The following is a 13,919-nucleotide window of genomic DNA, read 5'->3' on the forward strand; positions in this document are numbered from 1 at the left end:
AGAAAACTCAAAGAACGTGTGAGCCTCATACTTTCCTTGCCATGTTCTCAGGCACAAAGCAACAAGAAAACTATGGCCTGACTATGAATATTTTTGCTTATCTACTAGAAGAGGTTTTATGGAAAACAGAAAAGACTCTTATTGGAGGAATCGCAGAACATCTCTCCACAGATATGAGACAGGCTTTCATCTTCAGGAGGGTCCAAACTGTCATCAAAACCAACGGCAGACATACAAAAAATCAATGAATAACACAACCTTACTCATAAAGGTTTGGTTTATTTCATTGTGATTGCACAGGCGCAGTGCAATGGTCAGCACAGCGGTCACAGAAGGTTCCTGGTCTCGGTCTCCTGGTGGGCTGAGGCCTTCCTGTGTTTGCATGTTCTCCCTGTGCTGTTTCTTCCCACAGTCCCATGTTTGGTTACTTCTGTTTCAGGTTGGCAGTGTGTGAGGTGTGTGTGAGGTGCATAAAGTGTATGGAACAATAAGCTGTATAGGTAAATGTGGATTGCAGTGCTATAAATGGCAGTCCATACCTTGGATCCCAAATTTTATATCATTTTTTAGAAAATATGATCATATTCTACTCTTCAAAATTATAGACTAAGTGTAATATGATCATATTGAATCAATGTAGCATGGCTTCTATATCATTCCTGCTAGCTGGAAAATCTCATCTCTGTCTGAATGATAAGTGTACGGCCCAGAACTGCAGGAATTGTATTTCTGGCTGATGGTGAGGACTCAAAGTTATCTTTGTACTAGATTTGAATCAAGAAATACACCTCAACTTATTAATTGTATCACTAGCAGCCATGTGACACAATGAGCATTAGCAGGCATCCAGCTCAGTGGCATTTTCATTCCTTAAGTTTCATTCATATTAACCTCAGTACGTTATCAGAAGGTTTGTAGGACTCAGTTTAAGTTTTAGTAACCAGAGAAAAGTGTAGTGGGCTTTGTAGGTCTTTGTACTTTTGTCTTTCCATTCATATCATTCAAAAAACTCCATTCACACACACACAGGAAAAAACATTGGAGTGATTTCATTTACTTTACAAACCTTTTCTGTGGTCCTCTCAGTTTGGAGTGTCATATCTGTTTTCTCCATGACCTCCACTTGTAGAAATATAAATCTGATGGACAGATGCTTTGGATCATTCTTGTGACTTTTACCTGTATGTATGAATGTTTGGGATGCACTGATTGTAGCTTTTAGTTCACATGTGCTTGAACTAGTACTTTATAGCACCTTTGTACTCAGTTGAGCTCTTGAAGTGTTCATTCACACAGCTTTTATCTGTGCTCACACTGGGAGAACTGAAGGTTCAGCTGGAGGTTCAGGGATGAATCACTGACCTCCTGATTAGTAGATGAGCTGCGTGCTTCCACATAAATACAGATTCTGTTCTTTTGAAAATATTGTGTAAATAATGAGAAATAATGGCTCGTGTTCTGAAATCATGTGAATGCATGTTTGGAATTAAAATGTTTTAAATGTACTGATTTACTATTATAGGCCTATTTTAGTCATGCATAGATATCTTATTAATTTTTATGGAATTAAAATTTTAATCATCAAAAAATGTAAGAATTCTCTGCAATATCCATGTTCCCATTTGAACCCCAGCGTTTTAGTAACTCTGGAACGCTGCCTTTGAGCTTGGTGGTGGTGTCTTTAAAAAAAACAGCCCCAAACTTCCCGTTTTAGACTCGTGTTTGGTTGATGTTTGTTTCCTGTTATGTTGTGAAGCACTTTGTGATATTTGTCTTGAGATACTGCTTACTTTACTTCATTCATTCTACAGTGAACAGAGCGGTGATCTCAGCAATCAAAACCATATGAAGATGAATCGTCTTAATGTGCCAGTGGATGAAACTGTAGATTGTTTAGCAGTTTTTTCATTCATTCATTTTATTGTGTTATTTTTGTTGGTCATATTCGGTGTCTGCTGTTTGTCTCGTTTTCACTTGAAGTTCAGCTCTTTGTTGGTGAGACAACAGTCTCAGACACTTTGTTCCAAAATAAACGAACAGCTTTGAGTCCAGCCTTAATTATTACAATACAAACATTGTACTGAATGTACAAAATAGATCTCATGCAGACTGGAGATGTTATTCAAGCACTCATCATCACCATCATCATGCTGTCTTGTTTTACTCCTGTGAAAAATTGCTCCATGAATGGACACTTCAGACAGCTATTTAGCCAACGAAATGCATCTTGCATGGTGAATCTGTGTTGCTTGATCAACAAAATGGCAACATTGATCCCAGAGGTGGCTCTCAGGCTCATGAAGGTCTCATGCTCTGCTGGCCTGTGAGCTGGTCTTGTTCTCACTGTAATCGCCTGTGAAAAAACAAGTTAGCAATGCTTCTGACAGAGAAAACCCACTCCAGCACCAGTTATAAACGTCTGACCATAAGAAATTAGCTATGTTTCCAGCTTGGCTTTAACTTTTGGAAATCTTTGACTTTATTTTCTGTTTGTGGCTGGGCTCAGTATGACTGATTTACATCTTTTCTCTTATATACACCAACTCCCAACTCCCTTGAATTTCAAATAGACAGCTTAAATCCTCCGTCTTCAGTCTTTATCACCTCAGTGTTACTTCAAGTGCGGCCATCGCTGTGGTGTGTTCGTGCTGCGGGGGACCTTGACTAAGATGTCAGCCACACATCAGGGTTTGTTTGGCACACTGCTGTAGAACACTGAAGCCCAGTGCCTCTGCAAACCAGCAGCTTACGCACCATGTCTCTGTATCAAATGCCCACTTATAATCTTGATTACAGAGGTTTGGTCAGTGCCCCCCCACAACTTGAAAATGGATATTTAAATTGTATGGAAATAATTTCCTTCAGTTGAAATTGGATTAGTGTTTGGACTAACATTTATGTTTCACTTGTTTAGTGAAACATCCTCGCTCTCAGACACAGAAGCAAAAAGGCAGCAGCCAGTTGAGTGTCTGTTTATGGAGCATCCATCAAATGAATGGATTCAGTGCAGACAAGAAAATAGGTTTTGCAGTTCTGCAGCGTGCCATCACAATTACAGATGTGTTTATTCGTAAACATATTTGGGAAGTGAACTTTGACACCCTGATGCAAATCCAGTCAAGTCTACATTCTTTCAGTTTTGCTCGAAAATCTTCCTAAACGAATGCGATCACCCAGCAGCTCGTCTTTGGCCCTCATCCTCCAAACAGGTTCATCAGGCTGTAGAAGTGACCTTTGTTGCTGCTCTGGGCTTCAGGTATTTATGTCTGCAACATCTAAAAAGTAGGTGTGATTGAAAATGTTTGCAAGTATGAGCCAGAGCTGTTAAAACCCAAATTCCACATGTATTTGACCGATGGACAGAGAGGCCGGGATGCTTTGAGACTATTTTCTGTTGTTGTTTTTGCTGTTTGGTGAACTGGGCCTTGCGGGGCAGGCACATTGCTTTTCATGGCCCAGTCATCAAGATCGATTAAGCGAAACCAATCGACACACTGCGTGGTAAATGAGTGCTGCTACTTTCATGTGGCTCACACTGACTCTTTTCTTTTTGGCATTTGTGAAGGCGAGCCAGATCTAACTGATTAATTCAAAAATAAGCAACGAACCTATCACATGATGCAGAGGCTGCAAAACAGAGCGTCAGCAGAGGACATGTTAGAAACAGAGCTCATCAGTTGCCTTTCAGCTGTCATCCTGCTCTGCTGCTGCTCTGCTTGATTATCTGAGGGCACTTTTATAGCAGATATCCAAGTAATCCGAGTTCAACACACAAGCTTCTTTTTAGGGTTAAAATATTATATATGATAAAACATTTGTAAACAACATAGTGGTTGAGTATCTCTACTTTAGATTTAATACTAGTAGTACTACTAGTGTGCTTCAGCTTTGTTACATAATTTAAACTGAATAAAGAAATAAATATTGTATCAGAAAAATATCCTTCAACTTTGCCAGAACGTACCGATACAGATTTAGCTCTACAGAAGAGGAGGAAGCATAAACTGAGTAACTTTTAAGTAACAGGTTATTTCAAATGCAAGATCTCCAACAGCTCAGCAAACCTCAGAGCCAGCAGAGGTCAGCTGATCACACTTTGAGCAGGTGCTCTTAGAATAAAACTTTATTGTCATTATACTTACAACAAAATTAATTATTATACAACAAATTATATAACGACATTCCGTTATAATATAACGAAACTGCATTCGGAACAACCATCCAACGCACACATCTTAACATACAGTAGTTCTATACAACATATCCTTCTGCTGCTCCTACTCTTCACACATGTAACATTCATTTTTCTTCTACCAGGAAAATCCCGCTGAGATTTAAAATCTCTTTCAGAAGGGAGTCCTGGCCAAATCTGGGAGCAATAATGCATGATGATGTTGTGGAAGCACACGGCACATAACTAAATACACAATAATTGACTCGAATGAAAAAATGGACTGATACTTATATACAGTGTTGGGATCATTACTCAAAAAGTCATGTATTACACATTACTCTTTACTTCTTAAAAGTAATGCAGTACATTAGTTACTCACTGAAGAAAGTAATTGATTACACCGCTTGTTATATTACTTCCGCATTACTCCATACAATGACTTGTCACCAATGGGGGGGTGGCTGTGGCTCAGGTTATCTACTGATTGGAAGGTCGGTGGTTCAATCCCTGGCAGCTCCATTCTGTGTACCAAAGTATCCTTGAACAAGATACTGAACCCAGAGTTACCCCTGATGCAACTGTTGGAGCATGAATGCATGTGAATGTTAGCTAGAAAGCTCTCAGGTGTAGAAAGAAGTGAATAAGGTGCTTTGAGTGCTCCGAGCAGAAAAGTGCTATATAAGAACCTGTCCATTTACCATAATTATCAGTTCCACACAGTACAAATCCCTTTGCTAATGAGGACACACCTACAATCTGTCATGTACAAACCAATGACTGTATAAAAGACAGATGACATGGCTCCACGTCCTCCCATTGTACAAAAATGAAGCCAAAATCCCCTGCTTATAGGGCCAGAGTCTGCAGGAGTTGCACACACACTGGACACAACTTTGAACACATCCCCCACAGTTTTAATATCTCTGCTGTTGGTTTTACTGTAACTGAAGTCTCGTTAAATGAAGTTTAAAAGAACCACGTCACTATATTTAAAAAAGGTGCACATCTTAACATACAGTAGTTCTATACAACATATCCTTCTGCTGCTCCTACTATTAATGTGTTAGCTATTTAGCAATTCCATGAGCCTGAGTTACTCCCATAGTCAGTGCGTTTGAATAATTAGTCACTCTTTGGTTTTTGTTATCCTTATTTTAGATAAAGAGATGGCATCAACTGCACCCAGCCCACAGGTGCCTAGTGTTAGACTGAGAATGATAATAGCAAACTGAAAATTTAAAGAGGTTTACATCCATTACACACCCGCAGAACACTCTGCAGCCTGGTGATTCTGATTTAAAAACAAACCAGCAGAAAGTTTCAGTATAATTTGTTCTTTTCATTTAACAACAAGACCCAAACTCCACATTATCATCAACAGCTACATTCACCATGGGGAAAAATGAGTGAGACCAAGCTGGGTCTGGATTGCTCGGTCCACTGGTTTGTAGAATCTTCATTTCTTGCTCCAGCCTCTGACGGGGACGGTCGCATTCTATCTCTCTCCCTGCCCTCCCTATCTTTCCTGCTTGCTGCTTGCTGTGAGAGCGTCTCTTGCACACTGTTCGAATAAGAATAAGATTGAGAGCAATATGGATTTGGCAAACTGGGCCTTCAAGACCATTGATCGAATTTTTTCCACTATGAGATCTGGGAAAGGGGAGCCTGCGTGTCCGAGTGGAACAGACCCGGTTGGATACGTCATCGACTCTTGGATCTCGTGGAGACCTGTGTGCTTCTCGGCCCTCGAGGTGGAAGACGTGGAAGACGCTTACATATTTGGCTATCTGGTAGCGGTATCTTTTCTGTTTGGGCTTGGAGGATACCTGATTTACCGAGAAATCAAGAAAACCTGGACGGCAGTTCGACATCTGCAGAGGCTGCCGACCCAGGTGGATGGGCTGACCAGAATGGTACAGACTCAGACTCAAAGCCTGATGAACCTGAGCCGTAGACTTGGGGAGTAGCAGGTGAGAGGGGTTCGATCTGGAGATAAGGTACGGTTCTGCTCAGTGAGGACGGTAACTAACGAATTTGGATTATTGGATTTACTGAATGGTTTCCCAGTGAGACTGAAGGCTGTTGAAAAAACAAGCAGCCTGTTCCAAAACAACATCTGCATTATCAGAATTCGGCTCCCTAGCCGGCCTTGGCTGGCAATCATATCTCTCCAGAGCTATGTGTGAAGGCCGCTATCCCCCCTCAGCCCTCTCTGTGATTTGTGAAGCTGGATCTGGTGTACCAAGGCTGCTGATGAACTTCCATCACTATCAGCAAACTGTTTGCCTGGGAGCTGGCATCTGGGCTCCACAATGCCCGCACCCTCTCGTCTCCGTCTGCATCCCCTCCTGACCCTGACCCTACCCACCATACTGCTATCCCGGCTTTATATGTGCAATATGCTTTTTGCTGAGGTGTTTTTTGGAACCTCGTAAGGTGTTCTTTATGAACACAGTATGAGATGATTTTTTGAACCTAACTATCCCAATGTATCTCTTTCTGTCTCTCTGCTAAAGGTAGCGCCGTTGAGAAACGGTTGCATGACCTCAGACATCTGTCCCCCCCCTGTCTGTGTTATGTTTTTGTTTTGGATGGATGTTCTGTTAACTGCAATTTCCCCATTTGTGGGACTAATAAAGGCATTCTTGATTCTTGATTCTTGATTCTTGATTCTTTTCTTTCATTACAGCTGTCTGGTACCAGATGTTCTGTTGACCCAATGAGGCAGACATCATGGCAGAAACATCAGGAGGACTGAAGCTCAATGTGGGGATCAGGCAGGCAGGTTGTGGACCCAGAATGCAGGACATGAACTCAAATACAGATTTAGTGCTGAAGGTTTTCACCAAAAACTGAATATACAGAGCTGGGCTGGAACCAGGGAAACATACTAGGAAACATAGGCAGAACACAGCACTGGGGAATGAGGGGTGATATTAAAAGGGCTAAAATACACACATGGGGTGATTAAGGAAAAAGGACACAGCTGGGGAGAACAGGTGAACTGAATCTAACTAAGGACAAAGGACGCAAAACTGAACACATACTACAAGGGACTGACAGAATAAAACATGAACTAATACTCAACAATGACAGACTAGACAAGACATGGGAAACATAAGGAAGGCAGGGAAAAGGGAAACTGAAGAACTGAATTGCAAGAAAATAGAGCTCTAGCATAACCCCAAAATATCATTACAAGAAAACAGAGTTCAAAATGATTGTCTAAGGACAACTTAAACTCAAAGTGGCCAGGACTAAGAATAAACTACATGGAGAAATACAAAGATGAATTAAAATATACGCAGACTAAGAAACAAACTGAAGAAATTTAGCAATAATAGAACCTCAAATACCAAAAAAACAAAACACTGGGCAAAAGGCCCAGGACCATGCTAGACACTCAGGATACTTGGGACTTAGAGGACATTGTGGCTGGGACTGCACAGGTCTTCTGAGGTTGCCAGACTTTGAGGACCCTCAAGATTGTCAAGATGCTGGGGCTGTGCAGCAGGGCCCACTGCTGGTTCCAGAGGCTGAAGCTGGGCCCTGGTCACCCTCACCCTGGGAACATTTATGGGTGCAGGGTGCTCAGGCACAGGGGAGGCCTTGGATGTAGCAACAGTCATTATTGCAATACATTATTACATTATTACTGCAATAAATACCTGTATGCATGACCTGGCTGCATGACCGTAGATGCTCGTCTCTGTATGAGTGATCTGGAACATCTAACATCTGAATGCTGCTACTGGAACTTTAATTTCCCTGATAGAATCTTCCTAAAGGGATTATTAAAGTTTTATCTAATCTAATTTCAATAGCACCGGTCAACAAAAAACCCTTTTTGTCTGCTACCTGAGGAAACACAACTGATTTTCACTAATTTGGGTACGCTGATTCCAAATGTGCTGATTCCAAATGTGCTGATTCCAAATATGCAAACAGAATTTCTCGAGCACGTCAGGATCTTGAGTTATGTAACTATGCCAATAAATGCCAATCGCCAAACTCGACGTCAACGACTGTATTAGAAAAGTACAGCATGAACACAAAACTGGTGAAAAACAAAGACACAGATGGGGCTCCAGGATCGCTCAGGGCATGAGCAGGCGGTTCGAGTCCCGGCCTGTCGCCATCTGCTGCGTGTCTTGCCCCATTCCTCTTTCCTGTCTATTTCCACTGGAAAACTATCAAAGCCAAAAAACGTCTTAAAAAAGACACAGATACCAAAATCAATCATAAGAGGAATCTCAAACTAATACAGTCCACAGTTAGTCTGCCTAAACAGTTCAAAGTGTGACAAACACTTGCTCTTGTGCTTCACTGAAGTTTGACGCTGTAAAAACCAGCAGCAGTCACCATCATGTCTTTGTTATAGCGCCCCTGGTACCTGATCTCCATCTCAGAGGTATCCTGATGGAACCTTTCACCATGCTCATCGCTCACATCACCCAAACTGGGTGGAAAGAAGTCAAGATGAGAGTGAAGGAGGTGAATCTTCAGTGACGTTCTGCAGCCCCAATCAGACCAGGAGCGACATGTTTAGCCGCATGTTTAGCAGATAACCCGTAAGCTGGAGAGGGAATGGCGTCTCACTAAATTAGAAGATGCTCATTTAGCCTGGAAAAAGAGTTTGTTGCTCTATAAAAATCTTTCTGGGACATCTTACTATTCATCATTAATTGAAGAAAATAAGAACAACCCCAGGTTTGTTTTCAGCACTGTAGCCAGGCTGACAAAGAGTCAGAGCTCTGTAGAGCCGAGTATTCCTTTCACTTTAACTAGTAGAGACTTCATGGATTTCTTTACAAATAACATTTTAGACATTAGAGGAAAAAATTATTCATAACCATCTCAAAGATTATTCTTCATGTTCGGCTGCTTTCAGCACTGCTGGTATTTGTTTAGACTCTTTTGCTCCAGTTGATCTTTCAGAGTTAACTTCAATAGTTACTTCCTCCAAACCAGCAACATGTTTATTAGATCCCATTCCTACTAGACTGTTCAAAGAAGTCTTTCCAATTATTGATGCTTCAATCTTAAAAATGATCAATCTGTCTTTATTAGTTGGCTGTGTACCACAGGCCTTCAAGGTGGCTGTAATTAAACCTCTACTTAAAAAGCCATCACTGACCCAGCTGTCTTAGCTAATTATAGGCCAATCTCCAACCTTCCTTTTCTCTCAAAGACTCTTGAAAGAGTAGTTGTAAAACAGCTAACTGATCATCTGCAGAGGAACGGTTTATTTGAAGAGTTTCAGTCAGGTTTCAGAATTCATCACAGTACAGAAACAGCATTAGTGAAGGTTACAAATGATCTTCTTAGAGCCTCTGACAGTGGACTCATCTCTGTGATTGTCCTGTTGGACCTCAGTGCAGCTTTGATACTGTTGACCATAACATTTTATTACAGAGATTAGAGCATACTATAGGTATTAAAGGTACTGCACTGCAGTGGTTTGAATCATATTTATCTCATAGACTCCAATTTGTTCATGTAAATGGGGAGTCTTCTTCACACACTAAGGTTAATTATGCAGTTCCACAGGGTTCTGTGCTAGGACCAATTTTATTTACATTATACATGCTTCCCTTAGGCAGTATTATTAGAAAGCACTGCACCAATTTTCGTTGTTATGCAGATGGTACTCAGTTTTACCTATCAATGAAGCCAGATGACACACATCAATTAGTTAAACTGCAGGAATGTCTTAAAGATATTAAGGCCTGGATGACCTCTAATTTCCTGCTTCTAAATTCAGATCAAAGTGAAGTTCTTCTGCTCGGCCCCACAAATCTTAGAAACATGGCGTCTAACCAGATACTTACTCTGGATGGCATTACTTTGGCCTCCAGTAACAGGTCTTGAATAATCAGGCCCCATCTTATCTCAAAGACCTCATAGTCCCATATCACCCCAACAGAGCACTTCTCTCTCAGCCTGCTGGCTTACTTGTGGTTCCTAGGATACTTAAGAGTAGAATGGGAGGCAGAGCCTTCAGCTTTCAGGCCCCTCTTCTGTGGAACCAGCTCCCAGCTTGGATTCAGGAGACAGACACCCTCTCTATTTTTAAGATTAGGCTTAAAACTTTCCTTTATGATCAAACTTATAGTTAGGGCTGGCTCATTTTGACTGTTGGGTTTTCTGTGTATTATTGTAGGGTCTTTACCCACAATACAAAGTGCCTTGAGGCGACTGTTTCTTGTGATTTGGCGCTATATAAATAAAATTGAATTGAATTGAATTGAAAACTATGATGAAAATATTTCGTCAACGAAATTAACACTGATGTCTTCAGCATCCCTCAGAATGCTGTTGAAGTTCTGCTGGAGGTGGGAGTTGAACATCTCATGCACTGGGGCCTTTGCTAGGCTTTCCTGCGCACCCTCACAATATGTTTAGGTGCACTGTCTGTCCAGCATCCTCCCCTGCCACCAACTCACCACCAGGAGGTGATCAGTTGACAGCTCAGCTCCTCTTACAAAATCGATCACCAACCTGGACCCTAGGGTGTCCTGGTGACACGTGCACTTACATAATGTTTGCACAGAAGTCCTATAACAAAACACCATTCTGGTTCAGATCAGGCAGGCCATTCCTCCCAATCACGCCCCTCCAGGTCACACTGTCATTGCCCACATGAGTGTTGAAGTCTCCCAGCAGGACGATGGAGTCATCGGATTGAGCACCCTCAAGCACCCCACCCAGTGATTCCAAATTGGATGGGTATTCTGAACTGTCATTCGGCGCATAAGCACAAACAACAGTCAGGACCCGTTCCCTGGCCCAAAGGCACAGGGAAGCAACCCTCTCATCCACCACTGAAAACTCCAATGTACAGGCAGAAAGCCAAGGGGATGCAAGAATGCCCACCTCAGCTTGCAGCCTCTCACTGAGGGCAACACCAGACTGGAACAGCTCCTCTCCAGGAGACTGGTTCCAGAGCCCACGCAATGTGTTGAGGTGAGCCTGACTGTATGTAGCTGGTATCTCTCAACCTCATGGACTATTTTAGGCTCCTTCCCCACCAGAGAGGTGACATTCTATGTCCCAATAGCCAGTCTTGATAGCTGGGGATTGGGAGTCTGTCAGGACCTCCACCCTTGGCCACCACCTGACACACAATGCACTCAAAGCATACAATGCCTCCGGTGGGTGATGGGCCTACAGGAGGGTGGGTCTGTGTCTCCTCTTTAGGCTGTGCCTGGCCGGTCACCATGGGCTAAGGCCCGGCCACCAGACGCTCTCCCTCGAACTCCCTCCCCAGGCCTGGCTCCAGGGTGTTGCCCTGGTAACCCTATCCCGGGCAGGGTAAACAGTTCCCTTGATGGCTCTTCCATAGGAGTCTTTCAAATTGCTCTTTGTCTGGCCCCTCACCGATTTTGTTCATAATTTTTATGGACAGAATTTTTAGGCATAGCCAAGTGGCGGAAGGCTTCCGTCTTGGTGATCTCAGAATCTCATCTCCACTTTTTGCGGATGATGCGGTCCTGTTGGCTTCATCAGGTGGTGGCCTGCAGAGAATTAGCACCTCTAAGTCTGAGGCCATGGTCTTCAGCTGGAAAAGGGTGGAGTGCCCACCCCGGCTCAGGGACGAGTTACTGCCTTAGGTGGAGGAGTTTAAGTATCTCGGGGTCTTGTTCATGAGTGACAGGAAAAGGGAGCGGGAGATTGACAGACAGATTGGGGCTGCACTCTTAAGTATCCTAGGAAACACAAGTAAGCCAGCAGTCTGAGAGTGAAGTGCTCTGTTGGGGTGATATGGTACTATGAGGTCTTTGAGATAAGATGGGGCCTGATTATTCAAGACCTTGTATATGAAGAGAAGTATTTTAAATTCTATTCTAGATTTAACAGGGAGCCAATGAAGAGAAGCCAATATGGGAGACAAAAGGGCGTGAAGGTGGCCCTTGGCAGCAGAAACCCAGTCCTCTGACCAAACACAGCATTACATCAGCTGATCTGGTCTCCTTGTTGTTCGGCTTACTTCCACCTAAGCCACTTCCTTGCCTCACCGCTACTTTCCTTTCTGTCAGAGGCCCAGCTGTCCAGCACCTCAGCCTGCTCCTCACCAGTTCAATTCAGTTTTATTTATATAGCACCAAATCAACAGTCACCTCAAGGTGCTTTATATTGTAAGGTAAAGACTCTACAGGGGAAACCCCATCAGATGACTCCATATGAGCAAGTACAGTCTTTGGGTGGCACTCTCACTTGGTGTTGGCACTGACTGCAGTAACGTATCACTTCCTGTTCCTGTTAGAGAATACAGTGTGTTTTTGTGTAGCTTGATTAATTATAAATCTCTAGATAATGACTTATTTCACAATGTAATCTTCAAATGCTTTATCAAAGTACACTCTCTGTTGAATCACTTCTAAATTATTCGCTAGCTTAGTGTATTATCTTTGTTCTAGTCACTAACAGCATGGCTTGTTCTAGTGTCTCTCCTGCACTTTCCTGCTATGCGTGTCACATGTTTAGTTACTCCTCAGCCTCCTTTAGCAGTAATGATACTTGCAACAAAATGTAGACTGTTTGTAGCTTTTGAGGCCAGGCTCAGTGAATTGGAGACCTGGCTCTGCACCCTGGTAAATTCTGTAGTTGGTATGGACCAAGGTAGCTTAGCCACTATTAGCTCTGAGAAACATGAAGCTAGTGACACCAGCAGCCATAGTTGATTGTCTTCCAGGGGCCAGAGCAGGCCACATAGGAAATCTGAAACTGCTGGCTAATGCTACATTTAGCGTTAGCCAGCAGTTAATAAGTCATGTAAACAGTAATGACACCCGGTTACTCCAATCAGAGGTCACTAAAATTAATATTGACTCGGTGTGTAACTTTGCAAAAACAATGTCGGACTCTGTAGTTTTCTCATCCATCCCACTTTGGATGGAGCAGCTCTCATTTCTAGAAATCTGGCCAAATTTATTAACCCTCCTAAAAACTGACTACCCAGGGTTGAGACCAGGAAGCAGAGTTGCAGTCTTACACGCCTCTCTGCAGCTTCTCTCCTCCTGCCATCCCCCCAAAACCCCATCCCCATAGAGTCGGTATAGATTTTAAAATCCTTTTTCTCACATACAAGGTCTTGAATATTTGTTTTCTACTAGACTGTAGGGTCATGACCTAACTGGGGACACTGTTGCCAACCCCTCAGCAAGCAAAGTAGCTACTGGACGTCCTAAAAGTCGCTAGAAGTAGCTATATGACATCATGACCTAATTTGCATAATTGGTTATTTGCATGTAGTTGCAATCCAGGCTGTAGGAGAGGGGAATAACACCTTTGGAGAGACAAAAAAGTGAAGAAAAAACACCCTAAATATGTTTAGAACTACTACATTTGATATGGACCAAAATAATATCTCGATATTTTATACCTGAATGGTGATATATGAAATATATGTTGATATTTTTTTCTTCCCAAAGGTATAAACAAAAGGGCACCTCTGAGTCAAAGCTACATGTCCCAAATGTCACACTTTTATTAACATTCAGCTGTAGATGTACATGAGAAATTGCTCAAAAATTAACCACTGGCATAAATTAATGCTTTTTTTCTCCATAACAAAAGACTCACAGCTGTGCTAATTATATATATATATATATATATATATATATATATATATATATATATATATATATATATATATATATATATATATATATATATATATATATATATATATATATATATAAAATATGCAGCTCTATATATTTGTGTAGATATAAAGGCATGT

Source organism: Archocentrus centrarchus, chromosome 7, assembly GCF_007364275.1.
Source record: "Archocentrus centrarchus isolate MPI-CPG fArcCen1 chromosome 7, fArcCen1, whole genome shotgun sequence".
In the NCBI taxonomy this organism is placed as follows: domain Eukaryota; kingdom Metazoa; phylum Chordata; class Actinopteri; order Cichliformes; family Cichlidae; genus Archocentrus; species Archocentrus centrarchus.